A 17,198-nucleotide genomic window follows, 5' to 3' on the forward strand; every position below is an offset into this window, starting at 1 on the left:
AAATTGTGTTTTGTCCTGTTATTACACTTGAGTCTTTGAAATAAAATGAGTCTTTCTTTGTGATATACACACATTGGTCAGCACTAACTTGGAAATATAGTGGCTATAGGTAGGAATCTTTGCTTAGTATAATTAACACTCAGGAAGCAAGCACTACAGGGGTCATTCAAGGTGGCAAGTAAACATTGCCTGGCCTAATGCATCACATAAAGACACATTACTGGGCACCTGTTCAGCCTGTTTTTGAAGCACTCCTTGCTGCTGTCTAGGTTCCAGGTGTAAGGCTTCATGGGTCACAGGAAAAAGGGGTAGGCAGGGTCTCCAAGGATCACTATGGGCATTTTCACATCCCCCATTGGAAGCTTCTGGTCTGGAAAGAAAGTCCCAGCATGCAGCTTTCTATACAGTCCAGTGTTCCGAAAGATGCATGTATCATACATTTTCCCTGACCAGCCCGCATTGATGTCTCTGAAATGTCCCCAGTGATCCACTAGCACCTGCGAGACCACAGAGAAGTAGCCCTTTTGATTGATGCACTCCATCACAAGATGATCGGGGGCCCAAATTGGGATATGCTTTCCATCTATCGCCCCGTCGCAGATAGAGAATCCCATTGCCTCAAAAACATGAATTATTTCCTGCACATTACTGAGAGTCACAGTCCTTCATAGCAGGAGACAGTTAATGGCTCTGCACACTTGCATCACCTCAACCCTCAAGGTGGACTTTCCAACTCCAAACTCATTTTCTCTGGAGTTTCCAGCTTCCACACAGCGACTGCCACTTGCTTTTCTACTATGAGGGCAGCTCTCATTCTGGCGTCCTTATGCCGCAGTTGTGGGGTGAGCTCCGCATACAGTTCCAGGAGGTGGATCTGCTCATCCGAAAGTTCTGCAGCCACTGCTTGTCATCCCATGCATGCATCACGATGTGATCCCACCACTCAGTGCTTGTGTCCCATGACCAGTTGTCCACCATGGCAAGCTGTACTATGAACACCAGCAGCAATCTTGAATTATTTGTTTCCATGGCAGACAGGAGGGCAGGCATCACCGATTCACTCTCTGTTTCACAGCTCATGAAATACTGCAGGACCAGCCTCCTTATGTTCAGAATGCTCACCACCAGACTGGTCAGCAGCTCAGGATTCTTGCTGTCAGGCAGAGATGGAGGGCACAGGGGGTTCAAGGGCTGTTGAAAAATGGCACAAAATGAAGTAGGAATGCCATGGAATAATGGGATGGAAATAACTGCATTATGGGATGGCAAGAACATCTCCATGATGCACTGTGATCCGTTCCCAGTGCTCCCAGTGGCAGAGGGTGACGGAGGGTCATGAATTGCACAGTGGGATAGCTGCCCACGATGCAACACTCTCTCTATCAAAGCAAGAGCAATGACTGTGGACACACTCTGCTGATACAAGGAGTGTTGTGTGGACGTGCACAACCACTGTTATTAAAGCGACTTATGATCGTCAACATAACTGTAGTGTAGACTTGGCCTTAGACTCCTAAGTGCCTAAATAATTTCTGAAAATCTAACTTAGGTTTCCAAATTTTACCCTTAGGCCTGATCTCTACACTTAAAAAATAGGTCAAGAGAACTACAGCACTCAGGGGTAAATCCTCCCCCCTGAGCACAGTAGTTATGCTCCCAGTGTAGATGCAGGTAGATCAGTGGAAGAATTCTTCTGTCAACCCACCACTTGAGGAAGTTGCTTACCTACAGTAATGAAAACACCCTTCCATTCCTGTACAAACTGTCTGTGCTACAGCAGCATAGGTTCAGTAGTGTACAGGTACAGTGCCTGTAGTGTAGACATGGCCTGAATCTCTCTCTCACTCTCGCTCTCTCTCTCTCTTAGATACAAACAAACACACAGAGCCATATTATGACTTAAAAGCACTGTCTGTAGGGGGAGTTTGTGCAGAAATATGCAGCTGCAGGAGACGTCTCCTAAGACATGTGTGAGTCTAATTTTGATAGGAATTGAGCACCCACAACTTCCATTGAAGCCAATGGGAGCTAGGGCTGCTCAGTCAGGACCTCTGAAAGTCAGATCCTGTGGATCTGGGGGTGCTGTTGGACCACAAAGGAAAACAGCTGACCTATTATAAGGTGAAGCATGTACCCCTAATCCCAATGCTATCCCAGCTCTACTGGCAAATGTGTGTTGGGGGGAAAGCAGTGTCATGGCCTCATCCTCAAACACATAGACACACCCCTGAAAAAAACATTCCATTCCCTCCCAACCTCTATCTACTTGTCTGTCTATCCTTACATTGTGATCTCTAAAATTTTCAGGTTTTTTTTTAAACATGGAAACTTTTGAAACAAACATTTTTTTTCATATTTTCGAAACCAAACCAAACCAAAGAACTCCCCTGCACTCCACTACCCCAACTGTTTTAACTAGCTCTAGATTGCATTCTAGAATCAGTTACAAAAAATTAAATTAGAAATCAATGGAAACAGGTTTTCTTGGTAATTTCTACTTCCAGTCAGTCCTGACATGCCCACAGATAAGAACTGACTTTCCCACGGTAATTGGACACTTCAGTTTCCAGTCCCAACCAGAATCCAGAGCTGAATTTCAAAACGTGTTTGCTTTGAAGTTTGTCCCACTATTAATTTCAGTCCTTAATTTAATTTAATTGATTTCTACTTTTAGAATAAGCTAGTTCTCAACCATACCAAAAGAGCCAGAAAAAACTAACCAAGACAGAACAAGTTAATGACCCAGCAACAGTTAACAATGAAAAGAATTAGCACCTCAGTGGAGAGCTTTTGTACCATTTGTTTATCCTACTGATTCCTTACCAATGCCATCATCAGCATGGGACTTGTGTAACTTGAAGAGCTGAGGGTGACGAAAACAGCACTTTCCTGTCCCTGTGACTATATTATTAGCAACAAAGTGCTTTGTATGAAAAATGAGACCTCTCTAACTAGTCTGAATCCATTTTGTGATTGCATGAGAGAGAGAGAATAGAAGCTGTAAACAACTTCACAGACCATAAACAAATGTTCTGTCTACAAGTAGCTCAGATGGCAAGATCTTCTATATAACAAAGGTAAAATCTTTCTTCAAGGACACATAAGAATGCACAGAGTTTTGAGCAAACTCATGGTTATATCTTTTCAGCCTCTCCAAGGATGCATCAATTGCAAGCCTGTTAACTTCAAAGCCTATATCTGGCAGCAGTCATTTTTGACTACCCCCACTAATGGTGTGGAAAATGCACGCAGATGAGAGTGAGTGAGGAAGAAGAGAAGGAAGTGGTTCTCTGCTAGAAATGGTGACCATGACTTTGGAAGACAGAGAAGGGTATAGTACAAATTGGAACATGAGTTTTGGTGATGGTTCCTTTATTCAGTAGCTTTCATTAAATCAAGCAGTAAGTGGCAATTACTGAGATTCAATAGGTACATTCAGTCTTTGACAACCCTCCTCCCCCTTCCAAACACTGCTTTTATATTCCATTTGTCTTGTAACACCTGATGGCTTTTTCACGTGAAGCAACTATTACATCTTATTACCGAACACAATGAGGAATGATCAAGTGTTCCATGAATGACTCAGTTATTTCCTCATAATTTGAGACATTTTTATTTCAAAACTCTAAATTATGCATATGTGTGTGTGCATGCATGTCTGTGTGGCGCACATATTTATGTTCAGAGATTGACCCATTACATTTAGATGTGCATCCACAACTACTATTATAGGAGTACTTTCTATCCTAAACAATTAATAACTGTCAAACTACAAGATGAATGTTCATAATTTATATTATACTTCTCATCTGAAAGCACTTTGCACACTGTTTAGAGGCACTGCCTTACCTCCCTCTGATATTACAGATCAGAGTAGATGATCGTAATGTTTCTTTCTGCCCTTGGAATCTATGAAACTATGCAGCCATCTCTGGAATGGAACATTGCAGTTGTTAAAAGCACATTTGCAACACTATACAACAGATTATGAAAGGAAGTGAAGGAGAATATGGTAGCCTATTGAAACTGAATAGACAATTTTAGGCAGCTAAAAGGTAGTTACCAAACTTGAATTTGGCCAGGACAATAGGGTTAACACCCCAAATTTTATTAATAATGCCACAGGATCCTTAATACCCATAAATGATTAGCACTTCAGGATTATAGTATAGCAGAGAAGCCATTGCATTTTAGGCATTAGATCAGTAATGACACCTTTTAATGCTACTAGCTCATCATTTCAACTTCTTGCAGTACTCTGATTTTTTTCTTGCAGGCTCCCATCCAAATACAAAATTCAATGATACTTAGTTTATGAGACCTGAGTGGAGCACAGATAATATAGCTGCAGGTTAAACTATATCTTGTGCTTACTGATGTCTACTTTTTAAACTAACATGGACAATGATTGTCTCCCATTTCTCTTACTCTTTTGGTTAGTCCTTGCTGTGTCAGTCTTTATCAACATCCATCTCTGACATCCACTTCCTTCGCTGCTACAGAAAATAAATTACTTGTAATTAGTCTGAATGTGCCACCAGCCACCTCCTACTAATGCCACCGCTTCTGAAGTACAACAGCACTTCTTTTCAATCCAAATACTACCACTTACCTGCTACTTCCTGTTCACCTCTTTGCTACAATACATATAGGGATAGTTGAAAATTTTCCAACAGAACATTTTTTTCTGTTGGAAAATGCTGATTTGATGAAATCAAAATGTTTTGCAGGAACTTACTGATTTTATCAAAAATTTGGATGGGAAATTATCAAAATGTTTCATTTTGACTTTATTAATTATATATTATATTATATTATATTATATTCAAAACAATAACATAGAAACAAAATATTTCTGAATACTTTGTTTCATGATAAATTCTGAGATTTCTATTTTCACCCTGATGTGGGACAAGAAATTTCAAAATCTTACAATTTTTCACAGACAGGATTTTTGTTTTTTTGACCAGCTCTAAATACATATGCCTGGGCTGTTAGCTTTTATTTGGCTGGTTGGATGGAGGAGGGGGAGTGGAGTGTGGAGAAAAGGTCACTTAGATCTTGTATATTTTACAGGATACAGTGCAAAAGGTAAGTGCTTCTAATCTAAGGTGTCAGTGGGCATGGGATTTTTCCAGAATCTCTTCCTCATATCCCTAAATGTAGGGCCTGGTCTTTAAATTCCCCACTAAGCCAAAACATCCTATACAATTTCTAGGAGAATCTTTCATTGGTGGTTTAACTGTTTTCCTATTTACACGGAATTAAGTCAAGATTGCTAGACTTTTCCAATATGGAGTGATATTCATGACATGCCTGTAATTTATCAGAGTAATTTTTTTGTACCAATCAAGACCCAGTTATTCCTAACCACGTGATCTGTGATCTGTTACATTGAGCCACTTCACTTACCTCTGTCTTTCAAGGGTTGCTGGTGTAGTAGTGCTCAAGCATAACATTTAAATGGCTCAATGAAGGGAATCACTATAACATCGAAAATTTAACTTGTGTCAGACAAGGTTTGGGAAAATGTTGGTTATTGATGGGTGAAAAGCTGAGATCAGCTGGAGAAAGGAAGTTGTACAGAATGTTAAATGGATGCCAGTTAGCTATTGTTGCAGTTTGCACACTCATTTACTGAAAATTAGCAACCCAAGTAATAGACATATGCATCTTTTACTTATGGTAGTTGTTAAACCTCAATAAATGTGGTTTTAATTATGAATTGGTATTTGAAAGGAAAGCTTTTGTTAAATCTAAGCAAGATGTTTAATATTTAATTTTTAATATTTTTAAAATAAATTTGCTTGACTGACACTTCTCTAGCCACAGAACAAAAACTGAGAGCAGAGGCAGTTTAAATTTCTCTCACACAGCATTCTCTCTCAATGTGTCTCAATGTTTGTTCAACAGGGATCATTTCAAGGAGTGAGAAAATAATTTAGTTCTTGGTCACTTGAGCTCAATGGGAAATCATTTTTCCATCCTGTGAGAATTATGGAGATTTCAAAAACATTTCCTGTCCCAAATTGGGATGAAAAGTCAAAATCTCAAAAGTTTCGCAATTCCGAAAACAAAAATCTGATTGGGTCAATCAAAACATTTTATTTTAATAATTTATATTTTTATCTTTTTATTTATTTTACATTTTTATTATAAATTAACTTAAATTTCAAAATGAAAAGTTGTTTCGACCTCCCCCATATGGAACATTTTCATTTAGAAAATGTCAATTTCAATTTTTTTCAAAACAGGAAACTCATCAAAATCAACACTTTCCTGCTAAGCGTTTTGGTTTCAAGAAATCAATATTTTTAGATGAAAAAACATTTTGTCAAAAAATTCCTAAGCAGCTCTGCTGGTCACATAATCTGTTGTTTCTCTAGTTGGAATGTTAACTAGGTTGTCATTTGCAATGGTGTCCAGGGTCCCTATTCTACTCTCATTGAAGTCAGTGATGGAACACTTGTTGAATTCAGCTGGGTTGGGCTCTCAGCCCATTTCTGCAACACATACTAATATTGAGTAGCACTTACTCAAGTAAATAGTTCAATTGACTTCAATGTGCTAGACCATGATTTTAAGCACAGCCCTAAGCAATGGGTAGTACATAAGTTGCACCAACCCAGGAGTAGCCTGTGGAGGCACTGTGTGACTGAGAAACTTCCAATTCCTCTGATGCTTCCTCTTTGTGCCTGACTTGGGATATGCAGTAGCATATGAACCAATTTATATCACCTGTGCTTGCTCAGATGCACTGATCAATGGTGGTAGAGGGAGAGCCAAGATTCTCTGTCCATTCCCTGCCCATCCACATCCACCTGTTCTGCGGGCAATAAACAGAGGAGTAGAGTTTACTGATTCCTAAATGCCTGCAGCCAAGATCCAGGTAGCCCACACAGAGGTGTAAATAGAGTCTTGGGCTCCCTTGCATGGGCATGTAGTCCAGAAAACAACCTAGCCTAATGTGAGTACACAGCTCCTTTGGCCCTTAGGGTCTGAGTCTGTCAACCTAATCAATGTGACTAGTTGTGCTGTAAGGTACTACTTAAAATGAGTAAGGGTGGGCAGAATCTAGCCTTAGAGTATTGGAGGAAAAATTGCTTTAATAATGGTTAACTTTTCAATACCTAAGTATTTTCTTACTTGATTTTTTATGCTAATGGAGTTTGGCATAATGACACCTAAAAAGGGGATAAACAACTTTTTTTTCTGTTTTAAGTTGTGAAGTCAAAATCCTTACGACTTTGTTTAAGTTTTTACTTTATTGATCTTAAAGGCAGGTCAAGTTACTGTTGAGCACTTCTTTGGTAGCATTTAATCAGTTTATGGAAAATACATTAACACAGCTTCTGATTTTTACTTGGTGTTGGCAGCAACAACACAAAATGAAACAAAATACAAGGCAAACTCTTTAGTTATTTCAGAGACATTCAATCCTTTTTCACGCCTTTGAAATGTGCCATACTGCGTGATTCAGAAACAGGTAAACCCTGGTCTACACTGCAGAATTAGGTTGACACAAGGCAGTTTACATCGACTAACTCTATAAGCATCTACAGTAAAATGTTACTCCCGACAATGTAACTTGCCCGCTATGCCAACTTAAAAACTCCACCTCTACGAGAGGTGTAGCGCTTAGGTTGATATAGTTGAGTCGATGCAGTGTCAATGTAGACTCTGTATTGCTTACATCAACTGTTGCTGGCTTTCAGAAGCCATCCCACAATGCCCCACACTGACAGTTAAATCAGTGCAAGCACTCCCCATGAGGATGCACACTGCTGACACAAGGAGCATAGTGTGGACGTGTAAAAGCTATTTAAGTGCTGCGGTGGCTGTACTTTGACGTAACTTAGGTTGATATAATTTTTTAGTGTAGGCATAACCTCTGTTCAATGTTTCAACAGAAAGATCTCTCTGCAGAGAACAACTAGCAAAGACCTCTGGAAGACAGCAGGCATTTGATATATAGGGTATGTCTATCAGCAGGTGAAAGATACTCTGTGAAGACTAAGCCGTTTAGCCCAATCCACCACCATCCAAAACTGTACTCTTTGTACATGTATCTTTTACACTGCAGTAAGGGCTCTAGCCAGGATGGCTGGAGTGTGCAGGTAACCGATCTCTAGCAGATGGGACAAATGGAGAAATACACTCAATGAGCCCACAGGAACATGTCAGGGTTTTCTCAGCTAGATGAATCTAACTGGATAGTATAGAGTGTATGCTGCTATGTAATCCAGAGAGATAGTATACCATACCAAAAATTGGCCAGGGAGAATGGCTCTTTTAAAAGAATGTAGTTATCTGATGACAGGTCTACACTGAAGCGCTACGTCGGCGCAGCTGCACCAATGCAGCTGCACCACTGTTGCACATCTGGTGGAGATGTTCTATGCAGATGGGAGAGTGTTTTCCTGTTGACATAATTACTCCATCTTTGCAAGAGGCAGAAGCTATGTCAGTGGCAGAGCATCTCCCACCAATATAACACCAGTGTGGACAGTGCTTAGGTTGCTGTAACTTGCATTGCTCAGGGGAGTGTATTTTTCACACCCCTGAGTGATGTAAGTTAGATCAACTTAAGCAGTAATGTAGACCTGCCCTGACACTTGGAGGGACTGTTAATATTAGTTAGACCCGGGGACTCCTGGGTTCTACTCCAGGCTTTGCCATTGACTCGTCATATAGCCAGTGGTAGGTCTAAGGGCCTCATTAATAGGCTTGTTCCAATGCTAACAGCCTTCAAGAGGAGTCACAAAAAATATTGCAGAGTAAATGCTTCCAAAAGTAACATTATTACCAATTGCACACTCCATGACTCCCCACTGGAGGCCCATAAAGTTTGTTAGGATGCAATGCGGTACTGGCAAGTTGGGTATTTCCATGCTTGAGGAAGTCTGGAGTTGTGCACATAGTGAACGTTCTTTCTCAGCAGCAGGTCATAAGGCTGGAAACTAGGATCCACTCCATTTACTAGCCTTGCTCCTGACCATTCCCTACTTTAACCAGTCATATAGGGTTTTTGTTTTTTTCCAATTATTTTGTCCCCCTCCATGCATTTTTGTACAGATGAGGCACTTATAAACTATAAATCAGTCATGTGTCACTCCACAGGATAGCGTGATCACAAATACTATCAGTAATGTTTCTGAAAAAGCTAATGTCATCAGTATGTCGGCACCAAAACAGATTAATAGCTTCACAAATTTCCAGGCCAGAAGATGCCATTCTGTTCATCTAGTCTGACCTCCAATATAACACAGTCTATAGAACTTCCCCAAAATAATTCATAGAGCAGATCTTTTAAAAAAAGAAATCCAATCTTGATAAAAAGTGTCAGTGATAGAGAATCCACCACAGTCCTTAGTAAGTTGTTCCAATGATTAATAACTCTCACAGTTAAAAATGTACACCTTACTGCCAGTCTGAATTTGTCTAGCTTAAATTTACAGCCACTGGGTCTTGTTATATCTTTCTCTGCTAGACTGAGGAACCAATTATTAAATATTTGTTCCCAATGTTGGTATTTATAGTGTATAATGAAGTCATCCCTTAGCCTTCTCTTTGTTAGGCTAAATGGATTAAGCTGCATGTGTCAATCACTGTAAGGCATGTTTTCTAATCCATTCATCATTTTTGTGGCTCTTCTCTGAACCCTCTCCAGTTTATCAGTGTCCTTTTTGAACTGTGGACACCGAAACATGATATAGTATTCCAGAAGCAGTCACACCAGTGCAAGATACAGAAGTAAAATAACCTCTCTACTTCTACTCAAGATTCTCATTTATTCATACAAGGATTTCATTAGCCATTTTGGACAAAACATCGCACTGGAGATTATGTTCAGTTGATTATCCACCACAACTTTCAAATCTTTTTCATAGTCACTACTTCCCAGGATAGAGTCCGCCATTCTGCAAGTATGGCCTAAATTCTTTGTTCCTAGATGTATACATTTACATTTAGCCATATTAAAATGCATATTCTTTGCGTGTGCCCAGTTTACCAAGTGATCCGGATCACTCTGTATCAGTGACCTGTCCTCTTCATCATTTACCATTCTGCCAATTTTTGTGGCATCTTCAAACATTATCAATGATGATTTTAGGTCTTCTTGCAAGTCTATAATAAAAATATTAAATAGCATAGGACCAAGAACTGATCCCTGCAGGACATCACTAGAAACACACCTTATCTATTGTGAATCCGCATATACCAGGGATTGGCAACCTTTGGCACACGGCCCATCAGGGAAATCTGCTGGCTGGCTGGGATGGTATGTTTACCTGCAGCATATGCAGGTTCAGCCGATCGCAGCTCCTATTGGCCGTGGTTCGCCATTCCAGGCCAATGGGGGTTGCAGGAAACAGCGTGGGCTGAGGGATGTGCTGGCCCCCACTTGAACAACCATCCCGGCCCACCAGCGGATCTCCCTGATGGGCCGCATGCCAAAGGTTGCTGATCCCTGCCATATACAATCACATGTCATGATCTGTAATCCATGTAATGTGTGGCATGATAATTTTATATCTTTCTTAGTTTTTTAAACAAAATGTCATGTGATACCAAGTCAAATGTCTTGCAGAAGTTTAAGTATAGTACATCAACCTTATTACCTTTATCAACCAATGAAAAAGATATAAAAAAGATATAAAATTACTTTGACATGATCTGTTTTCCCTAAACCCATTTTGACTGGAATTAATTATATTACCATCCTTTAATTCTTTATTAATCAAGTCCTGTATTGGCCAGTCCATTATCTTGCTCTGGATTGGTGTCAGACTACCAGTCTTATAATTTCCTGGTCATCTGTTCTGTTTACCTTTTTAAAATATTGGCACAACATGAACTTTTCTTCAGTCTTTTGGAACTTCCTCAGTGTTCCAAGTCTTATTGAAAATCAACATTAATGATCCAGTGAGCTCTTCATCTCTTTAAAAAATCTTGGATGCAAGTTATCTGGACCTGCTGATTTTAAAAGGTTTAACTTTAGTAACTGCTGTTTAACATCTTCCTGAGACACTAGTGGAATGGAAACAGTGTCATCATATGACATGACTACAACATTTGTTTCCCCCCCCCCAAATACAGAATAGAAATATTTATTAGACACTTTTTTGCCTTTCCTGCATTATTATTAATAATTCTACAATTTTCATCTAGTAATGGACCACTACCATTGTTAGGATTCTTTTTATTTCTAATATTCTTCAAAAAATCCTTTTTTATTTTCTATAACTTTGATGGCCATAGATTTCTCCTTGTGTTCTTGTGTCTCTTTGCTTCCCTTATCATTTTTCTACAATTGTTATCTTCTGATTTATATTAATTACTACAAATTTCCCCTTTCTTTAATTTGTCTTCACTTCACCTCTAAACTAGATATTTTTAAAACCAATTTGGCCTTCTTCCTTGATTGTGACTTTTGGGGCATCTAGTCAAGTGTTTTAAAACAATTCCCAATTATCATTCACATTTTCTGATTAAATTCTTCCTCACAGCTCATTTGACTCATACTTGTTTTCAGCTTTGTGAAATTGGCCTTTGTAGAGTATATATATATATATCACTGATCGGGGCTTTATTTTGTTTACAGTTATAAATGTGACCAAGTCATGATTAATTGTATTTAACAAAAAGAACGAGGAGTACTTGTGGCACCTTAGAGACTAAGAAATTTATTTAAGCATAAGCTTTCATGGGCTAAAACCCACTTAATTGGATGCATGTTTTAGCCCACGAAAGGGTTTTAGCCCACAAAAGCTTATGGTTAAATAAATGTGTTAGTCTCTAAGGTGCCACAAGTACTCCTCGTTCTTTTTGCTGATACAGACTAACACGGCTACCATTCTGAAATTGTATTTAAGTTACCATTAATGTTTAGTTTTGTGATCAGTCCCTCTTTATCTGTCAAAACTAGGTCCCCCTCAGGCTGTAACAAGGCACCATTTAATGCTTCTCATGGTATTTAAATTTTCAAATTAGTTAGTTTCCTTTCATTTCTAAAAAAAATGTTTCATTATTTGGATGAACTTGCTTTTCTTAATATAATATGTAAAGTGCACGCATAGAATATGTTGCTAGCAGGGTTCTGAAAACTTCTTAAGGTTCTTACAATATCTCCCTTCACAGATAGTTCCTTCTAGATGAGCCACAGTGACAGGGTGGAAAACATACACTGCCTCTACCCATACTGTACCTGCTGTTAAGACAGAGGATATCAGTCTCCATAGCAGTCAGGCATTCATTTTTCATCAGCTTATGTACAATAAGTACATAATGGATTCACACCGGTAGTAGGTGGCATACTCTGGGGGAGATAACACCTCTACATATTCTTCCACTGAGGTGGTGGATTTACCCCTCGCTTGGAAGAAACACAGAGTTCCTCCTAACCCCATACATTTTCAATGGAGATAGATGGACATTCACTTGGAGCAACTGTAGGTCCCAGAACAGGCCAAATGACTCCACTCTACCTATTGCTGTCCTGGAAATCCCCCAATGGGCAGTCAGAGGGACATGGGAAATGTGATGTAGCGCCAGGCTCCATTAACTTGCCTTCAGATTGTTTGTCATTGGGAATGAAGCACATAAGATACCCATATCCCATCCCTGACCCCAGTTTGCCACTTTTCCCTGAGTGGATCCCTGAATCTGTGGAAGACTCTCCACAGAAAGGGGAGTAGGAAAGACAGTTCCACCAAAGTGGTTGAGTATTTCTTCCTAATGGAAAGGGAGAGATCTGCACACAGAGAGTCCCGATTGCACTAGAGGGAAGATTACCCACACAATCCATGCTGTGCATTGTTTTTGTCTTCTGTTCATTCCATAGAACACTGATGTACGTTAATATATTTACTTTAAGATAGAAGAGTGATCGGATGTACCTGAAAATTGATCTATTTCCATGTTGGGAACATTTTGACATGAAATGGTGAGGAAACAAAGAGCTGGTAAAATTAGAGAATGTGTTGTGTGCATCTATAATAATAATAGTAATTAATAATAATTAATAATATATTTAGTTTAGCAGTCAGTTTCCACATACACACACTTTCAGAATTGTAATCCATAAATGTCACCCACTCTACATTAAAACTATTGCTATCAGATCAGCCCCAGAGGACCCATGGAGTCAGCGCCTATGAATAATTGCAAGTGTTTTGAAAAGCAATACACATCTTTAGAATATATATCATTTCACAGTGATATTATATCCAATTTGCAGTAAGAAATAAAACAAAGGGGATGTTTTACTTCACTTTCGCTGAAGGAAAAATGGTCCCCCAAAATATCTTGAGACGGAAGGAAAAATAAAATAAAAACCCTGAACATCCTAGCATTATTTACCCCATGAAATAAGTAGACATTATCCTGGAGAGTATAAGCATCTATACTACTCACAGATCTTTCACCAGTTCGTTCAGAGATTTCATAATAAAGAGGTAAATCATTCAGCATCAAAAACAGTATCATTATTCTTTCAGTTTTAATCATCTAAAGTGTACACAGGCAAGGTACTTTTTTTTCCTTGCTAGCTTCCCTGTGACCAAACAACATTATTTCCAGAGTTGTCATTGGCATCAGCTTAGCTTTATTCACATCTGATTTATACTTACAAAGTTTTACCAGCATAGCTATTTTAGTAAGAAGAGAAATTTCTTTTACTGAGATAGTAAACGTTGGTAGAACCCTAACATTGGCACAGTTATACCCTTATAAAGTGCTTTATACTGGAATAGCTTATTTTGCTTTGCTGAACTGGAATACGCACCTTTATATCGGAATAAGTGCATCTGCACTAAGATTTTTTGACACTTTAAGTTATGCCAGTATAGTTAAAACAGCAAAACTTTTAAGGGTAGACAAGGCCTCAGATTGTAACCTCTTTGAGGCAGGGATGATCTTTTTTTGTCTGTGTGTGTACAGCACCTAGTACAACGGCATCCTGGTTTATGACTGGGGATTCTCGTCACTACTACAATGCTAATAATTAATAATACTAACCAGCCGATGAGTCTGATAAACTAATAATGATTTGATAAGAGGCTATAGAAATTGGAATTGTTGGTGCTGTTACAATAAACCAGTTGTCATATAGTTAAATGCTATAGTGGGGACAGGCCCTCCGGCCTAGTGGTCAGCGTCCATGGCAGCAGCCCCATCAAGCAGTAAGAGTCTGTGGCAGCAGCACCACCTAGTGGTAGGGAGTAGGGGAATCCAGACTTCCCCCATGCCACCAGGTCCTGACCAGGGGTTCTCTTGAGTGCTGTATGAAAAGTGTCCAATACCAGAAGACCAACTAACATTCTCCCCTGGGTTTCTTCTTACCATTCTGTCCCTCTGGGCATGTGATAACTTGTGGTTGTCCCTTGCAACACAGCCTATGGGACTCTACAGGCTGGGAGTCCCAGCTTTGTGCAGCAGTTCTCTTGGGATTACTCTCCTGGCATAACCCCTCAGTAGCAAGAGGTGCAGGTCTGTCTTTGTCCACCTGTCACCCTGTTGTGCTGAACAGACTTCCTCTTATGCCCCTCCTCCAACTGGAGCATGCCCAGCAGGCCTGCTGGGGTGGGACTTTCTGGGCCCTGAGTTGTTCCTGCAACCCTCTCTCTCCAGTGTAGGGTTTATCTACCCCATCACAGATGCCTTCAAAGCTAGGGAGGAAAAATGTTAGTGCTTGCCAAATGGAAAAGAATTATATTGGAAAAGGGAAGAAAAATGTTTCAAACCTGTAACTTGATTTTACAAATAAAAGATTAAAAAAATTAAAAATGTTAAAAAAACACAACAAACTTTAACTTGGCAACATCCTTTTAAACAAAAGAAATAACTTCAAAGTGGCTGATCCAGCTGAAACATGTTTGAAAAAAAAATCATTTTTAAATTACAGTACTAGGGGTTGTGCAGTTCTAATTAGTTCCAAACACAATACATTTAAAATAGCACCAGAGAGGATATTTCTTCTGAAAAATCTAGCAGTTGCTTTGACCTCAGTGCTCTAGGGACACACTTCAAAGGAATTTTGAAAATGAAATAGTTAAAAAACCATTTATCAGGCATATGTGGTCATGTTTAGTTGGCATTTTTTTCTCTTTGTATAACACATGTACTCTGCACATCCGGGTTATTTTATTGTTAACACATGCTAATCTGAGCCAAACTCTGAACCTTCAGAATCTCAAATTAAATACTATTTCCATTCTCGCCTCCATCCCCAAAAAAATCCCTTCTCCCCAAAAGTCTATAAACAAATTAGCAGATTGAAAAGTTAAGAATGAAAGCCTCCAAAAATCTACCACTAATACCACAAATTGTAGTCTAGTCTTCTCAGAATGTTCAAAGCTCATCCTAGCCTACGTATTGTATGCAACAGCAGGTGAGAGGATACACTGGACACGTTATACACTTGTAAGAAACTATGGTCAAAGCAAAATGAAATATCTCAGATTTGATCCTGTGTGGCAGGGGGGTAGATTCCATTCATCATTTACTTACAAGGGCATCAATCGTCATTCCACTGTGCCTCATGCAGTGAAAGCTGAAGACCAGGAAACATACGGAAACAGTTTCAGGTAAGACATTTTTTCCTGTAATAAACTACGTTCAGAATCAAAACACCCTTCTATCTATATTTCTAGCCTACATCTTCATTTATGTTTCCCAGCACTGCAGTTAAAATGAAATATTAGCTCATGTTGCATTATATTTAAGAAAATCCCTTGTGAAATATACTGGCAGCTGTAGGCTTTCTAAAACAGTGATAAAAAATCAACTCTATGACCTCTATGATGCAAGAAAACGCAACAGACCCCTGACCTCCATGACCAAGAAACTTTATCATCATACATATACTCAAACCACTACAGCACAGAATGGGCCCTCTTGGAACCAAGGATTGGGCCTATAGTATTTCTGTGCATTCATGATCTGCCCTTTCTTTGTGAACAATATGTCTTTCTCTCATAATATCATGGAGTACCATTCTTCTATAGAAATACACACTTTTTTAAACAAATACAAACAATAATACAGCCCTCTAAATCACAAGTGGGCCCAAGTGGTACAGATTGAAACAAATATTAGCTCAATTTCCTCCAAAATGCAGTGGTCTTCAGATCCAAGTACCCGCCAATTATAGATACATTCCCAAATTCTAAAGTGTGTCACTGACTCTGGCACTGAATTTCCCCAACTTTTTCCATTTGTGCAGGAGAGTCGTGATTTTGCCAGAGTTATCCCACACTGAGCTGAGCTTACATAACATTAAACCATCCCAAACTGGCCCAAACGGAATCATAGCTTGACCTTGAAGTTTGGAATTTGAAAAGTTACAACATTATCTGACAAAAGCATCCAGTCATAAATCCCATTGGCAAAAGTTGGGTCAAAAATACAAGGAGAAGTGCCTTTCTAGTGGTATTTCACTATTAGCACAGTGCAGACATTACATTACAAATTCAGAAACCACACAAATTTTCCGTTTTGTGTTTCATTACAAAATCAAAAATCAGCCCAGGTTCATCAAGCGATTCACTGAGTTTCATGAATCTTTGAACCAAGCCAGGTCGAGTTTGGAATAAAGCTAGGGAAAATATGTGGTACCCTGTCAAAACTAAATCAGACTCAGTTGTTCCGGCTGTATTTATCTTTGAGATTTTGGACTTTATCATATCCTTCTCTGAGCTTCAGGATCAATCAGACTGAAAAGCACAGATCTCTGAATTGCTAATAACAAAGGTGGTCCAGGTCTATAAGCTTCTTCTGCTCCCAGCTAAAACCAAAAAGGGCAGAAGGTCACAATTTTCTTTAAATAAATTAGCCAAACTTTTCCAAAACTCAGTGAATTGGGTTTAATTCAAGTCTGTGATGGTTCGGCTTTGCTTATTCCATCAGGCCTCTGAAATTCATTTCACTTCTCTTGTTCCAGCTCTTGCTTTGTTTAATCCTATCTAGAAATGATTTAACACTACGGTATAATATAAATCATGTGTGCTGCCCTGGAGGAATTAGCTTGGATGCTGTGTGTATCAGACACTTAGAAAGACAACTGTTCTAATATTTTCTGTGATCCAAACCTCACATGAATTTGGACGTGAAGACTTGGTCTCAGCACTGCATCTTGCCCACTTCCTTTCTTCCTGGTGAGAAAGCAAATTATATTTATCACCAACAAACGGTGATTG

The sequence above is a fragment of the Malaclemys terrapin genome, chromosome 4 (genome assembly GCF_027887155.1).
Source record: "Malaclemys terrapin pileata isolate rMalTer1 chromosome 4, rMalTer1.hap1, whole genome shotgun sequence".
Classification (NCBI taxonomy): Eukaryota; Metazoa; Chordata; order Testudines; family Emydidae; genus Malaclemys; species Malaclemys terrapin.